The 9,337-nt window shown below is 34.8% G+C and overlaps 1 non-coding gene across 1 annotated transcript; it reads left to right on the top strand.

Moving 5' to 3' along the window:
* The first annotated feature begins 4,726 nt into the window (after window positions 1-4,726).
* LOC124886267 lies at window positions 4,727-4,832 on the top strand. Its single transcript, XR_007043353.1, has one exon. It is a non-coding gene; the product is annotated as a small nucleolar RNA R71 (small nucleolar RNA).
* The last annotated feature ends 4,505 nt before the right edge of the window (window positions 4,833-9,337 follow it).

Raw genomic sequence — 9,337 nt, 5'->3', positions numbered from 1 at the left:
CGAAATATAAACTTCAAACTACTATTGTGTTATCTTTTCCTAGTCACTACTCCTCTTTTGGAGTAAGTATCAATAACCTTATCCAGGAACCTAATGTTTCCAATCGCTAAGATAGCTATTAAAGTGAAGAAAATAAAATTCATGCATGGGCATTTATTCAGAACAATAATAGCACTTCTCCTACTTCATCAATCCACCAGGCTTTCCATAATCCTACTGAAGGGTTTTTATCTGCTCATGCTTATGAAATAGTCAACAACATTCATGATTGAAAGCATAAGATTAATTCACAATAATCATAAGTAAAACCCCAAAACTTTACTTGAATTAATCAACCAAAATCAATACAAGAGAATTCTAAGAGCAAAATCAAATCTCGAAATCAAAATATATTTGTAAGTATAAAGATTTCATAACTTCTACTAAAAATACATAAAGGGTTTTTATAGCACATGGGGAAACCCTAAAATCAAAGCTCGAATGAAAAAGGGCCCAAAATAGGTTGTGGCCACATATGTGTGTCCATGTTCGGCCTAGCCTTGGGCGCATGTGCCACATACAGCCTGAGGCTCGGTACATGTAGACACCTACATATGCCAGAAAAATTCTTGTAGCTTCTAATCTCAGGATTTTAGACTTTTGGAACCTACCATACCTACTTGCATCCCAAATGTGACATATGCAATTCATATGTTGACATAAGTAAGTGTTGAAAGTTCTTTTTCAACTCTTTTACTCTTTGGATCTTCAATTTTGGAACTTACATTAGTCTTATAAAGACCACATATGATACATATGCTTCATATATAGACATAGGTAAGTGTCAGGCCTTCCAATACTTGCAACCAAGCTTCAAATCTTCAACTTTCGTTACATGCTTTGGTCACGTACATTCTAAAAGTGTCACGAATGCCAAAAATTGATCAAAAAAGTTGCCAAAAAACCATTTTTAATCTTTTTCACAAACTTAGCATCCAAAACCTAGTTTCCTGCAAAACATAACCAAAATACATTGTATCTAACAAAACAACCTAAGAAACTTGCATATTTTCATTGTTTTAAGCGATAAAAGTGCTATATTTTTATAGTGCATCAACACCCTCAACCTATAAAGTTTGCATATGAAACACCCCAAAATAAAACCCTTATAATTTTTCCTTTGGTTTTGGACTCGCTAAGTTTGGTAGGACTCAAGGGTACGATTTATACACATAGATATGGGTCATAGGGTGTCTTGAGGGTGAATTCAAAACCTGGGCAGTGTGTTTGGATTTGTTACTACCCAGGGTATTACTTATCATGGTATGAGTTATATTTAAAGATATGAGTGGTGCAAGGCAAGTAGTATGGTACATTATTGAGTTATTTTGTGAAGTCTATTTAAGGTACGAGATGTGGATATGGTTTTGTGTATGACTCATACCCTTAGGTATGAGTGGGGAGTAGTGGGGAGTCTTGGGTTGTATACAAACTAGTGTTAAGGGTCTTGGCATGGTCTTGGGTACAAGTTGGGGTGCCACTCGTACCCTAGGATATAGATAGTAAAGGGAGTCGTAGCCCTAGACAGTGTTTGTTTTTAATTTCAAGTCAAGGGTAGTTCTGATATTTCTTACATTAAAACCTTTATGTAATCATAATTTATAACCCTTGGTGTCCTTCCATAACTTATTAAGATTACAACACTTCAAATACTCTCTTAAACTCATTCTTGAAGGTTGGAGGCTAAGGTTTCTCAAGGGTTCTTCAAAGGGGATCAAGAGTCATGTGTCTCTTTGAAATCTTCTTGTGTAAGGCATTTACTCCTTCCCTCATCATTAGTTCCAACTAAAGGCATATGCATTTTTTTAAACATTTATTAATGAATCATGAATGGTGTTTTTTGAAATATTTGTTGAGGTCTTGATGCAAATGTTTTGGTATTGTTTTAAACTATGTTTTTACATACTTTTGGTCATGTTTTGAATTTGTGGTTATTGGTTGCTTATGGATTAACAAATAGGTCTTGAGTAACCCTAATTATTATGGTTTATGCATCGATTTTGGTCTTGGTAAAGGTATGCCCTCATCATGTTTGATAAAATGCTTCAAAGAATATTTTCACCCCATTATTGAACTTCATTAGAACTCTTGCATGGTTTGGTTTGGAAATAGAACCTTAAATAGATTTGGATGGTTTTGCATGGTTTAAATGATATAAATGCTTTAAATGTTTGGCATGATCTAAAATAGTTTGGAGATGGTACAAAAGGTGTACATGGTTTTGAAGGATTAAATGGTAAAACTTGGTGGCTATGAATATGTTTATGCTTGTGGGGTACATGGAATCCCCCAAGTGGTTTAATTCGGTAAATAGAAGGGACTTGGAAGTCCCTTTAAACCTATATATGGTTGGCTATGGATAGTACTTGCAAGTATAGTGGGTATGATGATACGACCACTAAATGGCCTTGGTTAATAAATGGTTAATGGATTAGTTGGTTTCTTGGTAATGGTTTTAATTGGGCAATAATGGCGGGATGTGTATCAAAGTTATGGAAGGTAGAGGTTCCAGGGGTACCAAAATAGGAAACTCATTATTGCTGATATAAGGTTAGTCATGATGATCATGTACATGGTGTCACACTATATTTTGGGGATGTACTAGTCATCCCAAGTTTTCTTCCCTAGTTGTGAGGCTACATGCATGGGTACCTTTGAGTAGGAAGAGCAGAACCCATATAGACTTTGGTGGTTTAGGACGGCAAAGCTACATAAACCAGGTAATGGTTTTAAAGGCATGCTAAACCCAGTTCCCTTTCCCGGCATGTTTATATATATATATATATGTATGGTTGTATGTATTATGGATGGGTTTACTTTGCTTTGTAAATGGAATTATCTTATCCTTATCCTGAGTGCATACTAGTGTTCACCTACTAACCCGTCTTCGAATGGCTTCATACCCATGCTATGCAAGGACCGACAATTCTACATCTCCTTCCTAGTGATCAGATTCTAGAACAGTCAATATTGGATTGAAGTGGTGAGCTTCCATAGTTTGAAAGTCATCTATTTCACATCATGGGTTACTTTACACATTTCTTATCTTTTATAGTCTTTTGTTTTTTGCTATGGTCAGGAGCATGTCCTGACTAGGTACCCTTTTGATCGTCTAGAGGCTTTGTATTAATAACTGTGGACTTGGGTATGGTATGGATGGTTTATGTTATATAAACATTCATACATTAGGTTATCATAATATTGGGTAGGCTTAGGAGAACTCAAGCCAAATTTTTAAAACACAACAAAAGTCATCAAATTAATACTTTCCCCAAGATCACACAATGCTTTTCCAAATTTATACACCCTGATAGTGATAGGAATAGTAAATTCACCTAGGTTTCCTCTCCTCATAACCATTGTGATAGAAATTATAGCACAACAATTGTGGGTTACCTTAATTGTTCCAAAATTCATGACTAGTTTATTTGTAACTAGTCCTTCATAAATTTAGCATAGCCGGACATTTCTTATAAGGCTTCTAGCAAAGGAATATTCATCGATAAATTACTAAATTTCACATGAAACTTCTTGAACTTGATATCATCATCCTTCTTCTTGAGCCTTTGTAGGAATTAGAGAGGAATTTTGATTTTTGGAAATGAAATAATAGGAGTTTCATCCAGTTTTGGAGTATCATTATCAATCACTTTAGGAGCTTTCTCACTTTTAATATTTTTTTCAACTACCTTTGGTTGTTCAACACTAATGTCATTAGGGTTTGGATCATTATCATTTTTCTCTTCTAGATGCTTTCTCTTTGCATTGGATTGTTATTCATTTGCCTTTTTATTGTGGTATTTACCAAAATCAACAACATATTTACCAAGAGTCAGACACTTAAAGTGACAATAGCCATGATGTGAGCCCCATTTTTTGGATTGACAACTTTGTCACTAGGCAATCCACCCATTTGTCTTGCATTAAGTTAAACTGAGATTTGACCCAATTGAGTTTTAAGTTTATTAATAGAGGTCAGGTGAGATGACACTGTTTGACTGAGTTGTGAGAAGTCACTTTTCATCTCTATCACTAGGTTGTCAGTCCCCTCAACACCCATTAAATCTGAGAAAGGACATCCTCATTTTCGAGCTTATTAGGTCAATGGAACTTGACCCTTTACCCTTTTCCCGATCATGTAGAGGCACTTACCGATCATAATCTGTCTTCTTATCTCTCTAATCCTGATCTCTATAACAATATCTATCACACCAATCTCTATCATGATCTCTTTCCTTCCAACCATGATTCCCGCCTTGCCTTTGATAGATAAGGCGTGAACCCCCTATTAGTTTGACAAGAACCAAATTTTTTCATCAAGGGACTCCATTTCCTCATCATTATAAGATCTAGCACTCTTATAATCATTGATTTTGACAACCTTAAGAGGAGCTACCATCACATGCTTATTGAGAATATCAAGTTTTGTCATTACTTTGGCCATATTTGTATCTCTTTCTTCATCCTTTTTATTTTTTTCTTGGCTCACAAAATATGTGGAGGGAGCCCCCACGGCCAACATGGTATCTTTTGTGTGACACCCTCTACTTTTCTTGGTCACTTGATCTAACAAAGTCGATGCAACACCATATGATAGTTTGACAGGAGAAACCCCGACTACATATCTACCATTTTTTCCAATTGATCCAATGCCCTATAGAAAATTTGGAGAAGCATTCTATTTGAAACCTCATGATTTGGGAATTGCATTAACTTATTGTTGAAACGTTTCCAAGCCTCATATAATGGTTTACAATTAAGTTGGAGAAAGTTAGTGATTTTATCCCTTAGTTACAACATTCGAGAAAGAGAAAAATATCTTTCCAAGAATGCCTCTATGAGCTCACTCCATGAAGTGATAGATCCCATAGGCAAAGACCACAACCATAATACCATTTCTCCCATCATACAGAATGGGAAAAGATGCAACCAAATTGACTCTTTAGATATATGAGCAATGTCAAATGGAGAACACACATTAATAAAATTCTTCAAGTGTAGATTAGAATACTCATGAACTTGGCATCCAAATAACACTTTCATTTGAAGCAAATAAAGCATCACGCTTGTGTAACACCCCGAGTCTGTACCTCAGACAATACACGATTCTTACAACCCTGAAGGAGCACAAGATAACCTATGACTGATATCTACTGTGAGTACTGAATAATAATACTAAAATAAATACGAAATTAGGCTGAATTGCCATAAGGTTAAAAATCTAAATTTTGATAAATGATAATATCTGGTAAAAACATCGGAAAACTAATCATTGTTTAAATTGGTCTAGTCTGAAAGACTCTAATTGAACTGTCTAAATATGGAGTTGATGGGATAAGCCCTCAACTAACTCCAGCTAATGCAATGCTGAAACTATTGAATTTCTTGAATAAAAGAATATCCTTGATATTAGGACTGACTACTAAATTTGTGACTACTAACTAGATCAGTCTAAGCGAATTTAGGAACTTGAGCATCCAAACCTACGATATGAGACATCATAGCATAAAGAAAGAGTATATGTCAGTACGTGGAATAAATTGGTATACTATATGAGGTAACGCTGAATGCAAGGGTTCATATGCATGAAAAGTAATAGACTGAATGATATAGAGTAATCGAATATGAGAGTACATGGATAACAGAAACTGCTATAAATACCGAGTATGTAATATTGTGCATATATATATATATACTGTATCTGAGTTTTTCTGACACTAAGTACTAGTAATCATAACTGAGTAACTGATATATGAAGTTACTGATACTTGAATTATTGATACTGAGTAAATTTATCTGATAGTCCTGATTTTATAGAACTAAATTGTGTTCTAAACTGAGACTGAAACTGAGACTATGGGAGGTAATAATCTAACTGACATATAGTGCTAGATTGGAATGGTGCTAAAACAGTGCCACGGATATAAACACTGGAAAACTAGGATGCCAAGCCTAACTAATGGCTGACACCTGGGAGGAGTTAAGCCTAATATAATAGGTGACCCTGTGAGGTAGTTAAGCTTTGTATATCGGGTGACACTTTATCCTGTGCTAGATACGTAGTTCTGGAGTATAGAGACTACTACTAATGGCTCTACCACTCTGAAGAGGAAGTCGTCATCCCAACACTCGCTCGGTGCTAAATGCTACTCCCAACTAAAATACACTGATTATTAAACTGACTGAACTGGACTGATAATGAGATTTACAGAGTTCGCAAACTAACTAAGTTTAGTGAATTCAGCTAATGGATTGAGTACTACTGATTGTGACATAATTGATACTATTCTGTAACTACTGTAGCTCTAGATAAATAACTAGATTCTCAGGTATTAATTACCCCGAGGAATCGCTAGCATGAAAAGTAAAACATAACATGATCTTGAAAAGCATAAAAATGTTAACTTGTTTGTAATTCATCCTTAGTGAAATTTTATCAAACACTTTCTAGGTATAAGATTGTACATGATTGGGACCACATAATGACATGTCATGATTCCACTATTTACTTAAATAATTTTATCAAACACTTGGGGAGACTGGATTATTTACATGATAATGGCCAAGACATGAACATCATGATACATTAATCAATTTATTAATTCAATGGTTTATTAAGATAATCACATATTCAACATATATGCTATTCAATTTTCGTGAAACATACAATTAAATCATGGATTGAAACTTAACAAATATCATGAACCTGAATTCAATCTAATTCAAACTTGGAAATCATGAATCTAAGATCTTGTATGTTTAAAAAGCGTTCTTGTACTTCATGGGTGAAAGAAACCCATAAATGAACACCTGACATACCTGGGAATATTAGTTCTTGAAGGTTCTTGGAGGAATTCTTGAGTTTTCTCTTGTTTCTTAAAGCTAGGTTTTTGTACTTTAGAGAGAAAGCTCTTTATTTTGGTACAAACTTTTATAAAATAATGCAAATTTAGGTTATTAAGGGCTTTAAGCTCCTATTTAGGCTGACTATGGTGAGGGAAAAGTACCTAAAAGCCCTTTGAATTAACTGAAAATCCCTAATTTTGTATGTTGGTGCAATGCAGCGCTATCACATCGTTTTACTAGAATTTGACAACTGTGACCTGGAAGCTTAGCGCGATGCGGTGGAATCATGTTGCTTTACTGCATGGGAATCTTCCCCTTGGATCGACATGCCATGATCATATAGCAATACTAGATATTAACTATTAGGAAATTGGATTGTGTTGTGATGTGGTAGTATCACGTTGGCTCACTGGAAAATTACATTTGGACTGCCTTCGTGAGGCGCTGAAGTACCTGGTGGTACGCAATTTCACTAAAATGGCTCTAATTCCTCCCTTGGGTATTGGATTTGAGTTAATTTTATATTGTTAGAAAGCTAACTGAATTTCATATGAATTGGTAGGCTGTAAACTGAAAAATACTGTGTATTTTATAAAATTTTCATAGGAATACTAATGTACTGATAGATAAATTAAGCTATAGAAATATGAGGTATTATAATATCTCTCCCTTGGGAACATTCATCCTCGACTGAGACTGATTAAGTTGAGAAACACTAATAGATCGAGTTTACACACTGAACATGCATATTTGATGCATGGAATATGTGACTAAAACTAGTGATATGCTAAGTTTCATACTAAACATGCTTATCTGATGCATGAGTACTTGACTAAACTTATTCATAATTGCATCATTAAATATGAAATGATAAGGAATACAAAGTTCACAATTATAATGGAATCATAGAACTGATAAATCTAAGGAAGATTGTCACCTTAAGTTTAGAATACTAATGAACCTAAGATCATTTACTAAACATGCATGAACGGGAAGATGAGAACACGATTGAGTTTGAAACATAATATATGAACTTAATACCATGAACTAAACTAATTTCTTAAATGCATGTCATGACATGGGAATGGCCATATGGCCGAGATTTGAAATGAGAGAGTCAACTTATGAGTACTCATTACTCCAAACTGGGTCTTGTTATGTGAAGAGAAACTGGAAGGTTTAGGATATGAAAGCTCGGGAGTTATAGTATATCTTCTTCATTGGGACATTATGTCCCTCGAAGACTACTAACTTAGCTAGGATACTAAGGAAAGGCTGAGATGATGGATGGGGCACCTACAAACTAAATCGTAACTGAATATTTGAGATCTAAAATTGAGGCATGATACATGAACTGGGATAAACTCGTAAATAATACAATTCTCTAACTAACAATAGTCATATTTATGAAACTTAGGATAGTACGACGGGTCAAAAGATGGGGAAATCGTACGAACTTTCTCGCCTAACTGTTAAACTGAATTCCTAGCTTTACAGACTAACTTATACTAAAAACTTATACTCAATTGGAGCATTTCTTGACACTCTTTCTATAAAGTTCTATTGACTTCAGGGAGCAAGGAAATCTTGGCATGGTCTGAATAAGACATCTGAATAAGAAATGACAACATTGCTCCGGTTTTTTAATATGTAGAAAGGTCTATGAAATATTATCTAGGACAGAGTTACTAAGCCTCATGCACGAAAATTACTTACTTTCCATCCTAGCCACATTTCTCAACTATTACCTCAACTATAATTTCTACTTTAACACCGCATTTCCCTTCGGGCTACTGAAAATATTTACATGGACACTGATAACTCTACCTACTGAGGTCTGAGCTGGACTAAATTCTCCCACTATGTAAAAGCCTACTCAAATCTCTGAAATACATTTAGCCATTAACATATCAAGATGACATTCAAGCCTATCTTTATAACTAAAGCATCATGTAAAACTAGCATGCAATTTCTTATTAACATAAAACATTTACTCTCTCCCTTCTAAGAAAATGATCATCACTACATCACTTCATAAGGAGAGCTCACTGAAGGTTAAAACATAAGGACCTGAAGCATGAATGGAACTTATCAAAATCGACACTTAACTGAGGCCTGAGGAATAGAACATCAACATCTTGGATTTTATCAAGAGATCTAAACAAAGGATATACATGACAAAATCTAAATATCTCTGATCATTAGGAGTATAGCAGGAGTCATAGGAATTGAGCATACTATAAAGAAAGAGTACATAAGTCATGAGATGCATGACCTAAGTTTGGAGTTTCTGCGTTCAAGGAACGTGATTTGTAACACTAAGTGAATTGGAACTGCTGATACTATGAACTGTAAGTATACATGTTTTTCATTAATATGAACTATAATTATAAAGTTTACATGTGAGACATGGGTAGTAATCCTGATAGCTGAAGTACAAAACTTTGCACTG

The sequence above is a fragment of the Capsicum annuum genome, chromosome 7 (genome assembly GCF_002878395.1).
Source record: "Capsicum annuum cultivar UCD-10X-F1 chromosome 7, UCD10Xv1.1, whole genome shotgun sequence".
Lineage (NCBI taxonomy): Eukaryota > Viridiplantae > Streptophyta > Magnoliopsida > Solanales > Solanaceae > Capsicum > Capsicum annuum.
Note: the sequence above shows the minus strand (reverse complement) of the source record. Positions and strands in the feature narration are given on the sequence as shown.